The sequence below is a fragment of the Macaca fascicularis genome, chromosome 8 (assembly GCF_037993035.2).
Source record: "Macaca fascicularis isolate 582-1 chromosome 8, T2T-MFA8v1.1".
In the NCBI taxonomy this organism is placed as follows: domain Eukaryota; kingdom Metazoa; phylum Chordata; class Mammalia; order Primates; family Cercopithecidae; genus Macaca; species Macaca fascicularis.
In genome coordinates this window covers 148465784-148486144 of record NC_088382.1, presented here as the reverse complement: position 1 = coordinate 148486144, position 20361 = coordinate 148465784, and the positions used below count along the sequence as shown (strand labels likewise).

General features: G+C 47.4%; 1 protein-coding gene across 1 annotated transcript in view; it reads left to right on the top strand.

Annotated features, from left to right (window-relative positions):
• The first annotated feature begins 4318 nt into the window (after positions 1-4318).
• The window catches only part of COL22A1 (collagen type XXII alpha 1 chain), a 326468-nt gene continuing 310425 nt past the window's right edge, over positions 4319-20361 (top strand). Inside the window, exon 1 of the mRNA XM_045398749.2 lies at positions 4319-4742. The gene's annotated coding sequence lies outside the window, so the exon portion shown is untranslated. The remainder of the gene's footprint in view (positions 4743-20361) is intronic.

Below are 20361 nucleotides of genomic sequence, written 5' to 3'. Positions count from 1 at the left end.
GGCTAGATCACAAGGGCCATCAGAGGGGAGAAGCTGTTTTGGGGACCTTGTTGTGGCTGCCCCTCAAATGTGCCAAGCTCATTTTCTCCGTGAAGACTTTGCTCTGGCTGTTCCACCGTGGCACACTCCCTTTCAGTCCTCCCTGTATCGTCTGCCCTCATTTATGTCTCTGTTGAAAGGACACCTCCCCCAAGAGGTCTTCCCAGACTCTGCCCCCACCTTGTCCAAAACAGGAGCAACCCAAGGCATCTCTGTTTAACCCTGTTCCTTGTAACTACCTGGATGTCTGTGACACAATGGTTTGTATAATCACTATCAGCTCCATGGGTGGTACACAAGCCCCATGAAGTTCCTGTTAGTTCCTCTTGTTGTCACATCCCTTGTGCCTGGCACATGTTAAATGACCACCACGGAGCCTGCTCCTCTCCAGCCATTGCTATGGCGCCCTGCATCCAGGGATAAAGCAGGCCATGTGGGAACCAAAAGAGCTGGCACTAGGCTGTAATGCTTTGGGGTCTATGGTAAACTGAACTCTAGCCTTCAAATATGCTCAGCTTCAAAATCCTGTGAATATGCGTGTTCCTTTACATGGCGAAAGGAACTTTACAGGTGAGAGGGAGTGATCTGGAGATGGGGTATGCTCCTGGGTTATCTGGTGAGCCCAATCTCATCGCCAGGGTTTTTGTAAGAAGGAGGGAGATGGAGATTTGACTGCAGTGGTGAGAGCTCTGGCAGCAGAAGCAAGAAGTCAGAGTGATGTAGGGAGGGGCCACAAGGAAAGGAAAGTGGGAAAATTCTGGAAGCTGGGCTGGGCGTGGTGGCTCATGCCTGTAATCCCAGCACTTTGGGAGGCTGAGGTGGGCAGATCACCTGAGGTCAGGAGTTCAAGGCCAGCCCGGCCAACATGGTGAAACCCCACCTCTACTAAAAATACAAAAATTAGCCAGGAGTGATGGTAGATGCCTGTAATCCCAGCTACTTAGGAGGCTGAGGCAGGAGAATCACTTGAACCCTGGAGGTGGAGACTGCAGTGAGCCAAGATCGCACCATTACACTCCAGCCTCGGTGACAGAGCGAGACTCTGTCAAAAAAACAAAAACAAAAAAAAACAAAAACAAAAAAACAGAAACAAAAAGCAAATTCTAGAAGCTGGAAGAGGGGCAAGGAACAGATTCTCTCTTGTATCCTCCAGGAGGAACTCAGCCCTGCCAGCACCTTGATCTTAACCCTGTAGGACTCATTCAGGGCTCCTGGCCTCCAGAACTGCAAGATAATACATTTATGTTGCTTCAAGCACACAAGTTTGGGGTAATTTTTTACAGTAGCAACAGAAAATGAAAACAAGGCCCGAGACTGCTCACTCTGAGTGCCCACCTGGGAGTCACACAGGGACAACTTTCTTCTTCTCACTGTGAAACCAGAGGTGAAGCTCTCACAGAGATATGTGATTTGAGAGCAGCTCGCAGATTCCCAGGTCTTGTGACTTTGGCCAATGAAGGTAGCTTGGGTCAAAAAGAGCAGCTTAGTTGTGAAGAGGCCCTGTGGGAATCCACCTGGGTTTCACAGCCAAGTCCCTACCACCACCTTCCAGCCTACCAAGGAGTCCCAGAAAAACTGTAGAGGGGACTTCTGCAGAGGGATTTTATTTTATTTTTTACTGGGCTGGGAGCTCAGAGCCCTTGAGATTCCATTAGCCGTGGTAGGATGCCTGCAGTCCCGTTGCTGGAACAGTGGCCGATGTATATTTCCTTGGTTTTAAAAGCTGATTCTATCCCTCCAGACTTTTGTTTCCTTTAGGGTCTGGATTATATTCTATCCAGCTATGGACTCCAGTGTCTGACATTAGTAGGTTCTTAACAAATGTTAAAATAAATGAAGAAAAAAAAAAGCCCTTGGGGTCACGCATGGCTGGAACTTCAATTTCCCTTCTGATCTCCCTCTTCTTTAGAGACCTCATTTTACCCGTGTCCACAAGTATGGGCTGGTGAGGCTCTACCTTATACCTGGAGATCATGCTAGTTCTCTCTCTCTCTCTGATGTTCCAGAACTTATTCAACTGAGTAGTCTCCCAGCTCACCTCCCCTACCACCTCCCAACCATGCCGCTGGCAGCAGGCTCTGCAAAGCCCCGCCCTGGCCATGCTCCTGCCCCTCTAAAGCACTTCTGTGACTCCTGGTCCTCAGGACCAAGTCTGTCCCCTCAGCAGGCCTCGCCAGCCCCCTCATCTGTGCCCTGCTCCCCACCCAGCCTTGTCCCTGGCCATGGCCCTCCACAGGTCCCAGGGCACAGGGGACTCGACTCTCCATGAGCTCAAGTCTTTCCCTAGGCCTAGTGAGCTCCCAGTTCCCCTTCCAGCCCTGACTCCAGGGCCTCCTCTGCATGGTGGCTTCGTTCATTCTTCAGTCCTTCACCTGCTCAGCACACCTCTCCTTAGTCCTGAATATAGGGTTTGCACCCCTCACTTTGTTCTCTGACTCAGCTTTTTTTTTTTTCTTCATAGCACTTATTATAACTTATTGTAATTTCATGTGGGTCTCATCCCTCTTTTCTGTCTGTGTTCCCACTGGTGTTACCGGAAAAGAATCCCAATCCAGATTCCAGGAGAATAATTCAAGGCAAGTTCATAAAATGAAAGCAAATTTATTAGGGAAGTAGAGAAACAAAAGGATGGCTATTCCATAGGCAGGGCAGTGGCATGGGCTGCTTGACCAGATATACTTACAGTTCTTTCCTGATTATATGCTAAACAAGAGGTGGATTATTTGTGAGTTTTCTGGGAAAGGGGAGAGGATTTCCCAGAACTGAGGGAAACTTTTAGACCATATAGGGTAGCCTCTGGATGTTGTCATGACATTTGTAACCTATCATGGCACTGGTGAGAATATCTTGGTTTTGGTGGGTTTTGGCCAGCCTCTTTATTGCATCCTGTTTTATCAGTGGGGTCTTTGTGGCCTGTGTCTTGTACCTACCTCCTATCTCATTTTGTGACAAGAATGCAGCCCAGTAGGTCTCAGCCTCATTTTACCCAGTCCGTATTCAAGATGGAGTTGCTCTGGTTCAATGCACTAGTATGCTCAAAGGCGCACGCACTGGGCTTTCGCAGGTGCAATCACTCTCTTCTCTGCCTCCCGTCTTCCTGGTAACTGACAAGCAGGGCACTCATCTCAGCTTCTCTCCTTTCTGGTGATAGGGCCAGCCCTCTCCTCTACTTGATGGGCACCAGACACGAAGGAGGGGGGTTCAGTCAACACATGTGAAATGAATTTCCACAAGAGTGGCTAGAAAACAAGACCAGAGAGGGAGGAAGCAGCTGGATTTTTGAGAGCTCCCTGGGTCACAGAGGAGCCCGATTCTGCCTGTTTATGAAATCGTTGCTACCCAGCAGGCAACCAAATAAAGACACCCCAGAGTTTAGGAGACAGAATGGGAGTTGGGGGTGGGGGAGGTCACACGGATTAAGCCATGTTCTCATCTAGTTCAAAATACTCCTGCCTGGCCCATTTTTAGGAACAGTGCTCAGAAAGAAAAAGTAGAAGGGTGCCCCGGGCCTGCACCTGTTCATGGTCTGCCTTTGGGGGCTGGGAAGCCCATTAGCCAGGCGAGCGTCCTCATCAGGCCAACGTGGGCCCACATCCCTGCTCTGCTGGGCGCGCTGGCAGGCGATAAAGGCTCTCTCAGAGGCTTCACTGTCCTCATCCCCAAAACAAGGACGCGACGACTCTGTCCTCAGAGCTGAAGTCACAGCCAGCGAACAGGGCTGCCTATAGGTGGAACCCCTGGCCCAGAGGGTTGCGGGTTACCTGCTCTCACCTGCTCAGACAGGAGGGAGACTCTCAGATCTGGACAAAGAGCCAAGCGCGCCCCCTCCCCAGGCCCCCTGGTGGCGCCAAACTTCCCAAAGTTTCGGGCAGCCGCGGCACTAGTCGGTGGTCTATTTCAGAGCAGCTGGAAAAGGGAGCAGAGTATCAGTGGAGTCTATAATTGGACAGAAAGTTGTCAGCCCCTCTTTTGGGCTTCCCAGGGCAGCCTCGTTACTGCCTGGACCCTAACACCGTCCAGTCCCCCACAGCCCTCCCGAGGTCCCTGCCCACCTTTCCCCACAGCCCCCTCGCCACTGTCCGGGCCCTCGTCGGCCTCTCTCGTTTTCTCTGGGGTCCGCCCCTGCACCTCCGGCCCCTCCCCGCTCCCAGCCCCCTGATTTTCCTCCTCCTTCGCGGCTTGGCCCCCGCCCGCTCCCGCCCGGCGCTCCTAGGCCCGCCCCCGCCCCAGCTCCTCCCCAGCCCAGCTCTCTTAGCCGGGGAATCCCAGTGCTGAGGCCAGTTTGCCCCTGGGGAGGCTCCAGACAGCTTTGTTCCAGGGCAGTGGCGGGGCTGGCCGAGGCTGCGGCATTTCTCCCCAAGGAAGTGTCTTCCCCGCTTTCCCTATTCTTCTGTTTCTCACACACTTTCTATCTCATTCTGTAACTTTCAAGCCTTTCTTTCTAACTGTATGTATTTAGTGACTTGTTTTCAAGCTGGTTCTCTCTCTGGCCCCCTGGCCTGGGGAAAGCCTCCACACTTACTGCAAGTCTTGTTTAGAGTCTGAGTTTGTGAGATTACTGGGGGGAGAGTGGTCGAGTGGCTGACAGGTGACCTCCAGGAGGAGGCTTCCTGGAGCTGCTGTCTTCTCCCAGCGGCTGCTTCCAGTGGGCCTGGGCCCAGGACTGGACCTCCGCGGGCATCCCCTGAGTGCCTCCCTGCCAGGTAAGACCCGGGTTCTCTTCGTTGCTGCAGTGCTGAAGGTCACAGACTTCAGTTGACGCCCGTCTTCCCAGATGACAGTGAGGGACGAGAGGCGGTGGGGGCGTGGATGCCGGCTGGGGAGATTGTTCTCTCCAAATACAGACGCGTTTCCTTCTGAAGCCTGAGCACACTTTGCTCTTTAGGGACTGACCATAGTTGGAAGCAGATGTGTCTGTGCCTTGACTTAACTTCAGAGTAAAATAGAGGCAAGTCCGTGAGAACACACCTGCTTGATTCTAGCTGAGCCTTCAGGAGCCCAGAGATGGCCGCCGAGCGTCAAATGCAAGAGCTTGTTTTCGGGTTGCTATAATACTTTAAAGTAGTTGAGCTGTACCAGCTCTTAAAACTTTCAAGTAAGAAGTTTGCAGTAAATGGAGAAAAAGATGCGGGGGAAATGGAGCACGGGGTGGGGGAAGAACAGTCTTCCTCTGGTTTTACATTTACTGTCAAGGAACTTAGCTTTCTTGATCTAGATTTAGATCTCGTTCCTATTTGAGCATTTTATCCCCCCTCTCCCAGCCTTCTCTAGATCAGAGAGGCGTTTTTGTCCTTCCCCCAACCCCTGCGTATCATATTCTGTAGCAGACCAGGGTTTCGTGTGCCACTTTATCGAGCACAATTTGAATTAGTTGTGTTATTGGAAAATGAGTCCTCACTTCTCCCCACTCAAGGCAAGACTCAGGGATGACAGGTGGACATGCTTATCAAGCATCTGCAGAAGGAGGCGCCGCCTGCCGGCTTGTCCCAGAGCTGTGTGCTGGGTCCGCCTCCTCAGAACTTCATTCCAGGACTTGTCATCTTCCAGAGCCCCATCCTGACACTTTTTTTTTTTTTTTTTGAGACTGAGTTTCACTCTTGTTTCCCAGGCTGGAGTGCAATGGTGCGAGGTGCAATCTTGGCTTACTGCCACCTCTGTCTCCCGGGTTCAAACGATTCTCCTCCTGCCTCAGCCTCCTAAGTACCTGGGATTACAGGCATGAGCCACCATACCCGGCTAACTTTGGATTTTTAGTAGAGGCGGGGTTTCTCCATGTTGGTCAGGCTGGTCTCAAACTCCTGACCTCAGGTGATCCACCCACCTCGGCCTCCCAAAGTGCATTACAGGCATGAGATACCATGTCCGGACCCATGCCAACACTTTTATGTCTACATGGGTCATTCTCACTCCTAATCTGTCTCTGATTATTTCTACCAGGCAAATCATGGAAAGCTGAAGGCCACATCTTCAGACTCCTCCTGGTTGAGTTCAAAGGTTCCAGGAAAATTTGAAATTGCAGGGCTTCATTTTTGTTAGAGGCCTACTGCATGGGGTGTGCTGCCTAGCTGCATGCAAGGTGTAGTTGAAGGGTGTAAGCTTTGCTGCTAATCTTGTCTTCCAGTGCTAACTCTGTTGCTCTCTCTGGTTGCCCTGGGTCATGTGGCTATCCTCAGTGAGCCTCAGTTTTCTCTTTTGCCAATGGAGCTGATGGAAGAGATAGGGATAGATAACACAGGAGGTATCTGGTACGTGGTGAGCGTGCAATATATCTTAGCTTGCTTCTGTTTCACAAACCTGGGAAGCTTCAGCAGGAAGCACCCCCACCTCATTCTAGATTTCCTTGTTGCTGTGCTATTGAGGCACTGCACCACTGCAGGAAATGGTCACTTTGATATTGTTGGGCCTGTCTTATTAGACAAGGTGTTGCATCCAATGAGGATATTCTTTCCTGGGATCCAGGAGTGGCTCCCAGGGATCCGTGCATCCTTTCAAATGTTTGGAGCAGAAGTTTGTGTCTGGTTTTTCTATGGTTTCGTCAAACTTTCATCCAATTCACAAAAGGTTATGTACCTATAAAATGATTAAATAAATGGCCCCTAGACGGATGCAGTCCACAGACAGTTTTAAGACTTTGTGTGTGGTTTCAGTTGTTGCCAACATAAAATGATCAGGAGATTCCATGTTACAAATCTTAGTCTCTGGCTTCTCTTTTGGCTTGAATCCCTGCAAGGCTGTCAGTGACTGGGATGAGGATTAGCCACCCACTTTAGACAAGGCATGTGCCCACTGGTCATCCACTGTCATCTGTGTGACCTGTAGGGCCTCTGAAGACCTGGAAGCTTGCTTGCTCTGAGCTAGAAGGTCAGGGTTATCTCTCTCTGATTTCATTGTAGGAGAGTCACAGATAAGTGAAAGTGCATTTAGAGGAGACAAATCAGGATTTCCTGGGAATAGAAGTCATAGCCTATGTGGAAGGATACTACCATAGGAAGGTCTTCTAGTGCAGAGAAGACAGTGGCCTCAGCCATTTGGAGGGCTGCCCTGTAGAAGAGGCAGCTGGTCTGCTGTCTTGGTCCGCAGAGGGTCCAGCTAAAAGGATGAGTGGAGGAGCTTCACTGGATGTTGGATTCCAGTTCAGTTGGAAGACCTTTCCAAAGACAAGAGGGAGTGGTTCATTAGGGAGTGAGTCCCCCACTACAGGAGGCATCCAAACAGATCCAAACTGATCCAAACAGGTTTAGATCAGTTGTAAGGAATGCTTGAGCTAGGTAAGCTTTTAAGGTCCTTCCTAGCTTGAGATACTGCAATTACCAAACGCTTCCCTTCCAGCCTTAAGAGTCTGCTAGTTCCCTCCTGCATCCCTCTCTTCCTTCGAAGGTGCTTATGATGTTTTTGATAGAGGTCAACACAGGTGGTGTGGTTACTATGGGCCAGGACCATGGAATAGGTGTGTGTCATTCATATCTCAGTTTTAGAAACAAGGAAATGAAAGATCAGAGTTTGAATGATTTACCTGGGAATAGGCAGAGGGAATAAAGAGGAAGTGGGATTCAAAGCTCATTTGTGTTTCAACAGAGGCCTTTTCGCACATGCTGGGAATGACGCAGGCCTTCCGAAGAAGACCAGAAAATGAGAAAGGCCCACAGGAATGTTTTAGGGTAGGAAAGTTCCCTGAGGATTTTTTTTTAGCCAACCCCCTATTCAAGAATTCAAGACGTATTTATCAGGTTACCAGAAAAAGATAACTGCAAAATCGAGGAAGACCAAGCCCTAGTAAGATGGCAAAAGTGTCATTCTCCTATTTCGCAGACCAGGGAACAGAGAGTTCTGGAAAGTGGGAATGACCTGCCAGATCTGCATTTTGAGACAGAACTGAGTCTCAAACATAGGTCTCATGAGGTACCAGGACACAGAGGGATTGACCTGTCACTCTTCCCACCTAGGATCCAGCATTTGTGTGTGCCCCTGTGGTTCTGTGTGTACATGTGTGTGTCTGTGCATATGTGTGTCTGTGTGGGCGTGTGTGTTGAGGGGAAGAGCTGGTGTCCGAGACGTCCAGCCCAAGGCCAGGTGACCAGACTGACATCTCTTTGCACTTTGCCTGAGGCCAGCATGAGGTTCATTGAATCAATGAGTGAGTGAATGAGTGGCTACATGAATGAATAATTGAATGAATAAATCATATGACATGACCATTCCTCAGCTTTCTTATTGAGTAAAGTCAGCCCCTTGCTTTGTGGTGTTACCGAGTTTCATTTTGTGTTGCTTCTTCACATTCCTGCAAGCGGATGGACCATGATAGGTGAACCAGTCCCTTCCTGCCGCTGTGGTGAGCATTTTTGTTTGTGTACAATATTTCCGCCTTTGGGCAATGATGTATCTCAGATTATTCTTAAGGAATAGGATTTCTGGGTCAGAGGGCATCGGCATTTTGATGGTTCTCAGGAGTTATTAGTTATTAGGAGCACTCATGAGAGGCCGAAAGCAGGGCTAACATCCTGGCACAAGCAAAGGGAAGTCCTGGCAGATACCCAGAGAGTGTTTGAGGGTGGCCCTGCCAGCCCATTGTGGTTGTGAAGATGCCCTGTTGGAAGCAGCTCAGAGGCCTCCTGGGACAAACTCAGCCATGCCATCTCCCTCCTGCTGTCCACTTGCCTTAACTTGTACACTCCCAGTTACTGGAAGCTCACTACTAGTTAACCCTGGTTGTGTTCTGATAGAGATTAGGGTATCTTAATTTTTTTTTTAAGTTTGGCTTGTAGTAAAATTTTTCTAAAAAATCAGAATTGATACCATCCTTTGGTTGAAACTGTATCCTAAGGAGAAGCTTTTCCTTTAACTGCACACTGGCAGATCCAGGCCAATTGGAGCTGGCCTCACCTGCCCTGTGGCTGAGTTGTCAGGGGCACATTCTGCTCTTGATGCTATAAAGACAGGAAAAAAAAAAAAAAAAAGAAAAAAGAAAAGACAAGTCAGCCACAAGTATAAATAAGGAAAATAAGGAAACAGTAAAATATCATTTTAAAAATTAGGCATAAAACTTCACTTATGCAAGATGAATAAGTTCTGGAGGTCTGCTCTATAACATTGTGCCAATACGTAGCAATGTTTTGTTGTAAACTTTATTAGGAGAGTAGATCTCATGTTAAGTGTTATTACTATAATACAACAAAATAGAACACAAGTACAAATAAAACAGCCACAAGCTTCATTGTGATTTTGCATTAAGGATGATCACATATAATTTTGCCAAATAATTATGACTATGATAGGCCCTTTACATCTGTAGGCTGCAGGACGTCTATCACAGGCAGCCTGTCCAGTTTCCTCATCTGTTGACTGGATCCTATTACCTTTCTCCCAGGTTCTTGCCCACCTTCTTCTTGCCCACCTCCAGGGGCAGAGGGATTGCTACCTCCCAAGGCAACCTCCAGTGCTTTGTTGGATATCTAGTTTAAAATTCTTCCTCTTATTCAAATGAAAGCGCTCTTTCTGCCATTGCCATCTGTCTGACCTTATTCCATCTTTTTTGGGGTACTTAGAATAAATTATATCTTTTTTCCTATGATAGATTTTGAGCTCTGTAAAAGCAAAAATAATATGCCCCCAACCCCATGTGAGATTGAGTGCCAGTTGGTGCCAGGCGGTATGTGAGATATTATCACATAGATCCTTTCCTCCTGTGAATTAACTATGCTGTTACCCCCTTTACAGATGGACACATTGAGGCTTAGGAACATTTGGTCCCTTAGCTAGTAAATGGCAGAACTGGGATTTAAACCCAAGTCTTGGTACAGAGCCCATGCTCTTAAACAAAAATTACAAACTGCCATAAGTGAATAAGATAAATGTACATAATTCATATGAGAAAGCAGATGTACTATTTGGACAGTTTTTTCTTTGTTATTTCTTGTTAGAATGTTTTAAATTTAAAGAGTAACAAAAGCATGTTTTTACAAGTTCAACAGTATCTACAACTCTCCTGAGTTCTTATCCCCCAGCTTAACCAGTAGTAACATTCTGGCTAATATTCTTTCACAACCGATGTATATCCAAACATCTACATTAATCAAAATCCAGCATTTGAACAGTGTGGGAACAATAGCCAACAAATATTTAAAAACATGGGTACCTAGCACAGTGTCTGGCTTTTAGGAGGTGCTGCATAAATGACTGAAAGGTTGAACTGTCGCATTTTGTTTTGCCTGGTTTCATGCTTGCTGCAGACCCATTGGGAAGTAGGGCTGTGGTCCCCATTGTTTGTGGCATGAATGAGCCTTTGTGTGGGGGAGGGGGAAGGGAGGGAGAGCAGAAAGAAATGTCTGCGTGGACGGACAGGTGTTGCGATTTGAGTGTGTCTCCTGCAAGTTTCTGTGTTGGGAACTTCATCCCCAATGCAGCAGTGTTGGGAGATGCGGCCTAACAAGAGGTGATTAGGTCATGAGGGCAGACCCCTCATGGAAGGTCTACTATTGCTGTTGTAGGAACAGGTTAGTTCTTGTGAGAGTGGGTTCTTAAAAGGTGAATTTGGCCTCTGGGTCCTCTCTCTGTGTTTTACATGCTTGCTTCTGCCTTCTGCTGTGGAGTTACCCTGGCAGTGCACCATTCACTGGAATTTCCCAGCCTGTAGAACTGTGAGGCAAATGCATCTCTTCTTTTAATAAATTACCCAGTCTGTATGATTAAAAGAGAATCATTTTCAGTGCTTCTGTCTTAAGACAGTGGGCTAACACAATGGGCAAGTGAGCAGATTACGGAAAGAATGAATGAGAAAGTAAATACGTGATAGGATAAATGTATGAATGAGTGAGTTAGTAGATTAATTTGCATCAACAAGTTTGATCAGCCATTCCTGGATGGTTTTTCAGATCAAGGGGAAAGAAGGTGGGATTGCAGTAGTCCTTTGCTCAGACAGAACCGTTCAAGAGGCTTTTCTTGTACCCTTCCTGCTGAATTATCCCACCAATAAATGCTCACACTATTTAAAAGCCTGAATTTGCTAGACACTGCACAGCACAAGGGTAATAAGCAGAGCTCCCTCCCACAAGCTGCCCTTGTAGGGGAGTAATCCTGGAAGCTCCTGTTCAGCTTTGGTCCTGAAGCCCCACCACAGTGGAGCCAAAGCCACAGGCTCCCCTAGGAAAAGAGCTGGAGAGCCGCACACTGTGATGGCTGAGAATTCTCTTTTGGTCCCTCTGTGTTGGGCACATTTGTGAGCCAATTTCCTGGGAAGAGAATATCCCACAAAGCCTCCATTCCTGGCCCCTTCCTGATACACACCTCACCTCTGTGTGCTCTTATCCAGAGTGGCAGGGCCCTGGTAGCATCTAGGCCATTTCTTGGAAGAAAAGAAACGTCGTTGTTGATTAGTCAAAGAAAGTCAGTCTTGCCCGGGAGTGGTGGCTCACGCCTGTAGTCCCAGCACTTTGGGAGGCCGAGGCGGAAGGATCGCTTGAGGTCAGGAGTTTGAGACCAGCCTGGCCAACATGGCAAAACCCTGTCTCTACTAAAAATACAAAAATTAACTGGGTGTGGTGGCGGGTTCCTGTAATCCCAGCTACTTGGGAGGCTGAGGCAAGAGAATTGCTTGAATCCAGGAGGTAGAGGTTACAGTGAGCTGAGATTATACCATTGTACTCCAGCCTGGGTGACAGAGCCAGACTCTGTCTCAAAAGAAAAAAGAAAAAGAAAGTCAGTTTTGTGTCAGTCCACATGTTTTCTATCTTCTCAGGAAGTAAAAGTTTCAATTAAAAAATATAAGAAAGAGCTCCCTCTTACTAAGTTAAATATCCCATTGAATACCCAGTTTAGACACTTAACTCATTTATTTGTTTCTCTGTGTTACACTGATACATGATACTGCTCTGTGCCCATCACTGTTCCAGGCACAGAGGAAGAGAGACTAGATATATAATGTTTAGGTTTAAGCAGCTCAGTTGAGAAGACAGACCAATATGTAGGTAATTTTAATATTACTTGTAGAGTGCTAAAATCCATGAGTCTGTGGGAGCCTCTAAGGAACATAGTGGAACACTCCCTGCCTGGGAAATCAGGGAAGTCTTCACTGAGGAGAAGGCACATAAACTGGGTTTTGAAGGATGAATAGGAGTCTGCCTGGCAAGAAAAATAAATTCTCTCTAAGGTAACGACACAGACAATGTCAGGAGTTAGGAAAATAAAATGCAGGTGTTCGAGGAAGGGAGCGGAGTCTTTGAGGTTGAAGAATAGGGTTCATGAGGTGAAATGTGAGGTGAGGGATCAGGTTAATAAAAGGCCTAGAGGGGCCAAGAGGAGGCTTTAAGCTGGGATAGAACATGAATGAACCTGTCTTGTCCAATAACATGGATGTTTAGGGTGAGTGAGGTCCTTTGCAAGTTCACAGAGTGCAGTAAAGGGGAATTTATAATCTGGCACAGAGGCAGGGGTCTCACTCTCAGAATGGAAACTCCTCAGAGGCTGTGTGGAGTGTGTCCCCCAGGGGCACAAATGGGAGCTTGGCTTAGGGACTGCAGGGTCTCTTAAAGCAGGAGCTCTAAACAGCCTGGTTGCCTGAGGTTTCCTGGTATGAAACAGAGCTCTAAACTGGGACAGGGGACCTAGGGCCCAGTCTGAGCTTAGCCACTGGCCTTTCCTTCAGCTAAGACAGCCAGCATCTCGGAAGTTCCAACACTTTAGAATTCTGAGATGCACTTACCATCTTGCAAAGTAGTGAGTTTCTGGTCCCTGGAGATATCCAAGTTTAAATGGGTGTATAGGAGGTATCTAGAGGGGATTCGAGCATGGGCTAATGGAGGTGATTGGGGTAGATCACTCCCTCTGATAGAGTTTTCTGAGTGGAATTTATATGGTGGTGCAAAAAGTGTCGTCAGTGTGAAGGAAGCACTGAAAAAGATTATTTGGTAATGACAGCTTTTGTTTTTAAAAATTAAGTGCTTACCGTTTGTCATGTATCTAATCTAGTTGTCTGTCTGTCTATCCATCCATCCATCCATCCATCCATCCATCCATCCATTGATATATATGTTTTAATGCTGCTATTGACTGGGGACTCAGCAACTGATGAAGTAGATTAGTATCCCCTTTTTACAGATGAGGCAACCGAGGCTTAGAGATACTAGCTGAGGCCACGTGGCTGGAGAGTGGTGGAGACAGACACCAGGCTCAAGTCTATGGGTCTCATGGCCCATGGCCCTCCCGCTGTGCCATCTCACATTTCAAAGGGGAGGCACTGCATGTGGCTTCTCATTATTGTCTCCCAAAAAAAGGGTAGCCTGCTGGGATGGCACCTCCAAACTCAGTGTGGATGCTGGAGCACTATTTATACATATTGCTTCACCAGACCAGACGCTGCTCAAAATAAATTAAACAGAAATATCTTTCTGTGTCCTCAAGACTCTGTAATCTGAGACAATCTCTTGTGAAATGAATGGAGACAGTGTACTCAGTGGGGGGCTGGCGGGGGGAGAGAAAAAAATTGGGAATAATTCAATACTGAAAACGTGAAAGAAATAAAAATGGGATTATTACAGCTCTACCACGTTTGAAGAAATGAATCAAACAATAGAGAGTGGTTAAGGTTTGCTTGTACTGATGGGCAGGGCAGGCTGAGGGGAGGCTGAGAAGGGCTGTCCTATCCTCCTGTATGCGTCCTGCCGTCTGAGCCGCCTCTTCAACCCCATAGACCCAGGGAGGCTGCAGGGGTTGGGTGGGGACGGTGGTAAGGGTGTGTGTGGGGGGGTCTCTGGATTGCTTTTGGAAGTTGGCCCTCGGAGAGGGAAGTTGAATGGGGTAATTCTGGAAAAGCATATCTAAACTGAGTTGTCAATCAAAGATGAAAGGAGAGGAAGAGAAAACAAGATATAGAGCCCAGAAAGCAGTTTAAGAAGCAGGGACTCCCCGTGTGAGCGCCGCGATGAGGTGGCAGTGTCTGCTGGGTCCTGCTAAGAGCAACAAGTGCCTGTCTGTGGTTTTGGAGTGGAAGAACTCCAGCTCAAATTCACTTAAACTTAAAAAGCGGGAGTAGGGAAATATGTGTCTCATGCAATACAGTTGCTCTGGGCACATCTGGACTTTGGACAAAGCTGGGTGCAGGGGCTCTAGGGACGCATCTCGTCTTGTTCTCAGCATCCAGTCTGCATCAAGATCCCCCACACGCTGACACGTGGCCGTTGGCCCCCCAAACTCAGCAGCTCCGGCCGACGTACGCCTCTTTACCCAGAAACTCTAGCAGAGGGCCTGGGGATGCTTGGCTCTTGTCAAATTCCAGCGTTCAGGGGGACGTGGGGCCCAAGCCAGCTCATTCTGGTCCCCTGCTACCTCCTAGCTGAAAAAGCAGGGTGCACTTCCATGAACCCCATCAACTGATAGGAGGAGAGAGGTTTTTACTGAAAGCAAAAGACTGGCTGTGCTTTCTGAAGGAGGGAGGCTTGGAAGACAAAAGCAATTGTGGTCCCAGGTAGAAAATAGTCACTGGTGTCAGGAGCCAAGCAGGGGCGCCAGGTGAAAATGGCCTCCAGATGCTGTTTCTGTTCTGTACAACAGGTTGAGGTGCCTGCTCTTCTCTCCAACTCCACTTAAAGCCCATTAGACCTTTATGGGATGCAACATATGATTTAAAATGTATGAGCATGTTTGCGACATGTTACCCCAAGCATAAAACTCAAACCACAACACTGAAGGCCCCCCAGTCTGCCCTGAACTGTCCCTTTCCATGGTTATCTCTGTTTCCTTCAGGAAGCTGCTGGTGATCCTGGGGTTGAGTGGCCCAGAATGTGAATCCAGCCTCGTTCATTTAATAGCCACGTGACCTGGAGCAATGTCCTGGCCTCAGGGTTTCAGTCTGTGAAAGGGACAGTAACTCGCACATCAGGCTATGGTGGGGATCCCATGTGACTGAGTAGACACATGTCCCTGCTCCACATTTGCTGTGGGGTTGATACTCAATAATTCATAAGTTAATTCCTGGATAAATCCATTCGTATGAGGATGGCTATAGACCTTGTGACAATTCGCAATAGGAAGGGAGCATTTTTCTTACTCACGTGTTAGGCCTGCCAGTCTGATCTATGGGTGATTAGTGGTATTAGGACTAAAGTAACCACCTTTGAACAACCAGGGGTGGATGACTATAAAAACTTCGTGTTTCTATGATCTCTGAGACCAACCATGTTTGGTCAAAGCCTCCTGTCCTGTGTCTTCACAAGCCTTGACCCCATCCCACAACTTCCTGTCCACTTTCAGGCATAACAGAGACCAGCCCAGTCAGTTCTAGTATAAAAGTGCAGGCCTTCATCACAGTGAAGTTCTCTGCCCTCCCATCATAGCCAATGCTAATGCTAAGCCATTGTCCTGAAGGACCTGGCTGGGGCCTTTTCTCTCTTCCTCTCTCTTTCTCTGGAGGGTTGGGGTAAGGATAAAGGGAAAGGAGAGGGGCAGTGGCCTCTGCTTTGATGGTCATGGTAGTAGCTCCTCTGGCCACGTTTGCCACGAAAGCTTCATTGTGTTTCGGGCATCCACGTGGTGCCTCTCTCATGGAGCGCCTCACCTCTCCCAACTTGGGAGGTCTCATCCAGTGGGAACTCCCCCATGCCCCTTCCTCCCCTGCGCCTACAGCAACCTTCACAGTGTCTTACAGCTGGAGTCTCCTATTTGTGCAGTTATCTCTGCTGGGCACCAACCCAGTAACTCAAGCCTCACCTCCTCCTGTGGTGTCCATTTGACTCACGGGGAGCCCGCTCACCATATCTCAGGGAAGCAGGGGAGTGCAGATAGCCCCTCCTTCCCCAGCACAGCCCCTATCCCTATTGTCTTCTCCTTCATTCACATAGGTCCAAGCAAACATGTAGTCAGGCGACACCGGAGAGGTAAGTGCAAGCCAGCCCATGAAGGTCTGCAGTGAGCACTTGGACTTTATCCAAAGGTGACGAGGGATGCAGCAGGGTTTGTCCATGAGTCTAACGATCATATTTATGTGTTAGGCACCTCATTTGGGTCTTGTGAGGATGTGTAGGAAGTCCCAGTAAAGGCCAGGCATGGTGGCTCATGCCTGCAATCCCAGCACTTTGGGAGGCTGAGGCAGGCAGATTGCCTGAACCCAGGAATTCGAGACCAGCCTAGGCAACATGGTGAAACCCTGTCTCTACAAAAAATACAAAAATTAGCTGGGCATGGTGGTATGCACCTGTAGTCTCAGCTACATGGGAGGCTGAAGTGGGAGGATCACCTGAGCCTGGGAGGTAGAGGCTGCAGTGAGCTGTGATCACACCACTGCACTCCAGCCTGGGCAACAGGAGTGGGACACTCGCAAAAAAAAAAAAAAAAAAAAAAAAAAATTCCCTCCCAGGCTAGGTACAGTGGCGCACACCTGTAATCCCAGCACTTTGGGAGGTCGAGGTGGGTGGATCACCTGAGGTCAGGAGTTTGAGACCAGCCTGGCCAACATAGCGAAACCCTATCTCTAGTAAAAATACATAAATTAGCTGGGCTTGGTGGTAGGCACCAGTAATCCCAGCTATTCGGGAGGCTGAGGTATGAAAATCACCTGAACCCGAAAGGTGGAGATTGCAGTGACCTGAGATTGCGCCGCTGCACTCCTGCCTAGGGGATAGAGCCAGAGACTGTCTCAAAAAAAACAAAAAAACAAAAAAAAAAACCCTGCCAGTACTGAGTGGATCTGAGGCTGGAGGCCACATCCGAGGCTGTTGGTGGCAGGGATTCAACAACTGCTGGAGGCTTTTCACTCCTCACCCCATTCCCCTTTCCAAAACGCTCCATCCCATTAATCAGATCTCAGTTCAAGTGTCCCCAACTAAGATGAGTCTTTCCTTTTTTTTTTGGAAAGCAATGGTGCTTTTAATGAAACTTCTTTCAAATCTGTGAGCATGCTAGCTGTGAAGTAAATGCTTTTCCATAGGACGTATTTCCAAACAATGATCATGGTGTTATGGCTAATAAGATGCTGGACAGATGAGTAGCCAAAGAATATTATAAAATATTATAATATAATATTATAAAACAACAAAATCTCATCAATGATATATCGAGGAGTCTTTCCTTTTACAGAGCATAAAAAATGTCCTACGCAAGTCACCTTCTATCACATGACCCTGTTTTTTTGTGTTCAAATCAACTATTACTCTCTAAAACCATCTCCTTTATTTATTTGTTACTTTGTTTACTTTCTCCCTACTCTCTCTAGAAAGTAAGCTGGATGGAGGCAGGAACACTGCCACATCTGGTGATTAAGACAATGCCTGGTACACAGTCTGGGACTCAGCAAATCCTTGTTGAAGTAATTGATCAATGACTCTAAAGACCACAAAGCATAGTGAAGAAGTGGGCAATGGCTTTAGAATGAAAGTGACCATTCAAGTCACTTGGAGCCCAGGTTTAAGACATCTTCATTGTCTCAAGAATAGACAGATATGCTTCTGTATCATTTACAGTTTCTAGCAGCTGGGAGAGAAACAGAAGTGGCATGCAGCCTCTTCTTAGGGAAGTGATAAAAATAAAAAATATGACTGATAATATTTTTGAATTCTGTAGCATAAAGAAGGAGGTCTGGAAAACATGTCTCACTTTTTCCATCTCCTCCTCTAATCATCTGAGTCCTTCTGCAAGTTGGCAGTGTAGGGCTGAAGCCAATTCCATTGAAATCATTGGGATGTCTGAGTGGACAGGCGGCAAGGACTGAATAGTTGCTGTTGCTCGTTAGAAGGACCAAACACTCTTGATGGCCAGAGCTCTTTTTTTTTTTTTATCTCTGCACATGCCAGTTACCTGATCAAGCACTGCCATTCTATAGAGTGACAGAGACCAAGCCTTCCGGTTAAATGAAAAGACACAGAATCTAGGATCATAATGGCCTGGGACTAAATCCCTATTCTACCCCTTCCAGGTGGTATAGTCTTCAGCACGTTTTTTCACTGCGCAGAACATGAGGTTACTCAGCTGTAATAACTGCTTTGCTAGCCTCTTGTGAACAAATAAAGCAATGCCATAGAAACAGCCAGTACAGTCCTGGCTGCTATTTATATCATCTGCGTCATCATACCTTTGCCATATCTGGTACCCTACAGTCGACTGGATCAGCTGCCATTTTTATTTATTTACTCGTTCAACAAATATTTATTGAGCAACAACTTTGTGCCAACGGTTAAGTGTCAGGGATCGTGATAGGTAAGACCACTTTGCTCATCAAGAAACTTATGACCCAGTGGCTCACGCTTATAATCCTAGCACTTTGGGAGGCTGAGGTAGGTGGATCACCTGAGGTCAGGAGTTCAAGACCAGCCTGGCCAACATGGTGAAACCCCATCTTTACTAAAAATACAACAATTAGCTGGACACAGTGGTGCATGCCTGTAATCCCAGCTACTCAGGAGGCTGAGGCAGGAGAACTGCTTGAACCCAAGAGGCAGAGGCTGCAGTGAACTGAGATTGCCCCACTGCACTCCAGCCTGGCCAATAGAGTGAGACTCCATCTCAAAAAAAAATTATATATTATTTTATATAATAAAATATAAAAAGACGTATTAATGCACACAAGTTCAAAATACCAACCAGCGTAATAACACGAGAATCTATTAACCAGACAGCACTGACTGAACCCTTGAGTGTATAGTGTCTCCCCATCCCTGGATTTTCTTGGCTAAACCAGATCTTCTTATTTTCTGCCTCATGTCCCCATTTAAAGGTCCTAGGATTTTCTCAACCTTTGTTATCCATAAACTGGCTCTGAGTGAATATACTCTCTGTATTCATGTCTGACATGGTGAAAGGTGGCAGGGCATGGTTTTGGCACTTATAGGACTTACATTGTGATTGGACAATACAATGGACAAAAATAAATGAAGGATAGAAAGAGGGAGGCTAGAAAAAGGAGAAAGGGGAGAATGAAGATGAGGGGGAAGAGGAAGAAGAGGAGAGAAAGCAGCAGGAGTGATGTTAGAATAAGGAGTAACATATGGGATTGATGTGAGCAGGTCACATTTCTTTTTTTTTTTTTTTTTTGAGATGGAGTCTGGCTCTGTCGCCCAGGCTGGAGTGCAATGGCCCGATCTCACACTGCAAGCTCCGCCTCCCGGGTTCACGCCATTCTCCTGCCTCAGCCTCCCGAGTAGCTGGGACTACAGGCGCCGCCACCACACCCGGCTAAATTTTTGTATTTTTAGTAGAGACGGGGTTTCACCGTGTTGGCCAGGATGGTCCCGATCTCCTGACCTCGTGATCCGCCCGTCTCGGCCTCCCAAAGTGCTGGGATTACAGGCTTGAGCCACCGCGCCCGGCCCAGCAGTCACATTTCTAATACATCCTTGCATCTGCAGCATGTGACTGAAGCTGTACCTGTAGCTGGGTGAAGAAAGAAATGAGAAAAAATGGAAATAATCTGTGACTGAGTATTAGGTTTTTTTTGTATTTTTGTTTTCTTAAAGATGATGCTGCTTCCTTGTAGGGAATCTAGTGTAGAGGGAAATAAGAGAGCAAGGAAGGAGACCAGTTAGGAGGTTGTTGCCGTGCTCCAGGCAAGAGAGAAAGGAGGCTGAGCCGGGCGCGGTGGCTCACACCTGTAATCCCAGCATTTTGGGAGGCCGAGGCGGGCGGATCACAAGGTCAGGAGATCGAGACCATGGTGAAACCCCGTCTCTACTAAAAATAGAAAAAATTAGCCGGGCGCAGTGGCGGGCGCCTGTAGTCCCAGCTACTCGGGAGGCTGAGGCCGGAGAATGGCGTGAACCCGGGAGTCGGAGCTTGCAGTGAGCCGAGATTGCGCCACTGCACTCCAGCCTGGGCGACAGAGCGAGACTCCGTCTCAAAAAAAAAAAAAAAAAAAAAAAAAAAAAAAAAAAAAAAAAAGAAAGGAGGCTGGGTCTCCACCAGCATGAGTGGAGAAGGGGAGGTATTGGCAGACCTGAGGTGTACCGGGGTGGGAGAACTGATAGGGCTGTAGAACGTATGTTCTATATGGGCAGTTAGCTGAGCAACGGGAACAAAGCTTGTCTTCAGGGGCCTCATGGTCGTCTTTACTCTTAGGGACCCATTTCACTAAGTTGGTCTTTGCTTTCCCTTTATCCCTGAGGGATATTTTTCCTGGATAGAAGATTGTGGGTTGACAGTTCTCGTTCAGCACTTGAAGAATGTTGTGCCATTTGCCCCTGGTTTCTTGGTTTCAAGTAAGAAATTGGCTGTCATTTGTGTTTCCACCATAGGCAATGTGTCATTTCTCTCTAGATTCTTTCAATATTTTTTACTTGTCTTTATTTGGTTGTCAGAAGTTTGATTATGATGTATTTGAGCATAAATTTCTTTGGGTTTATTCTGTTT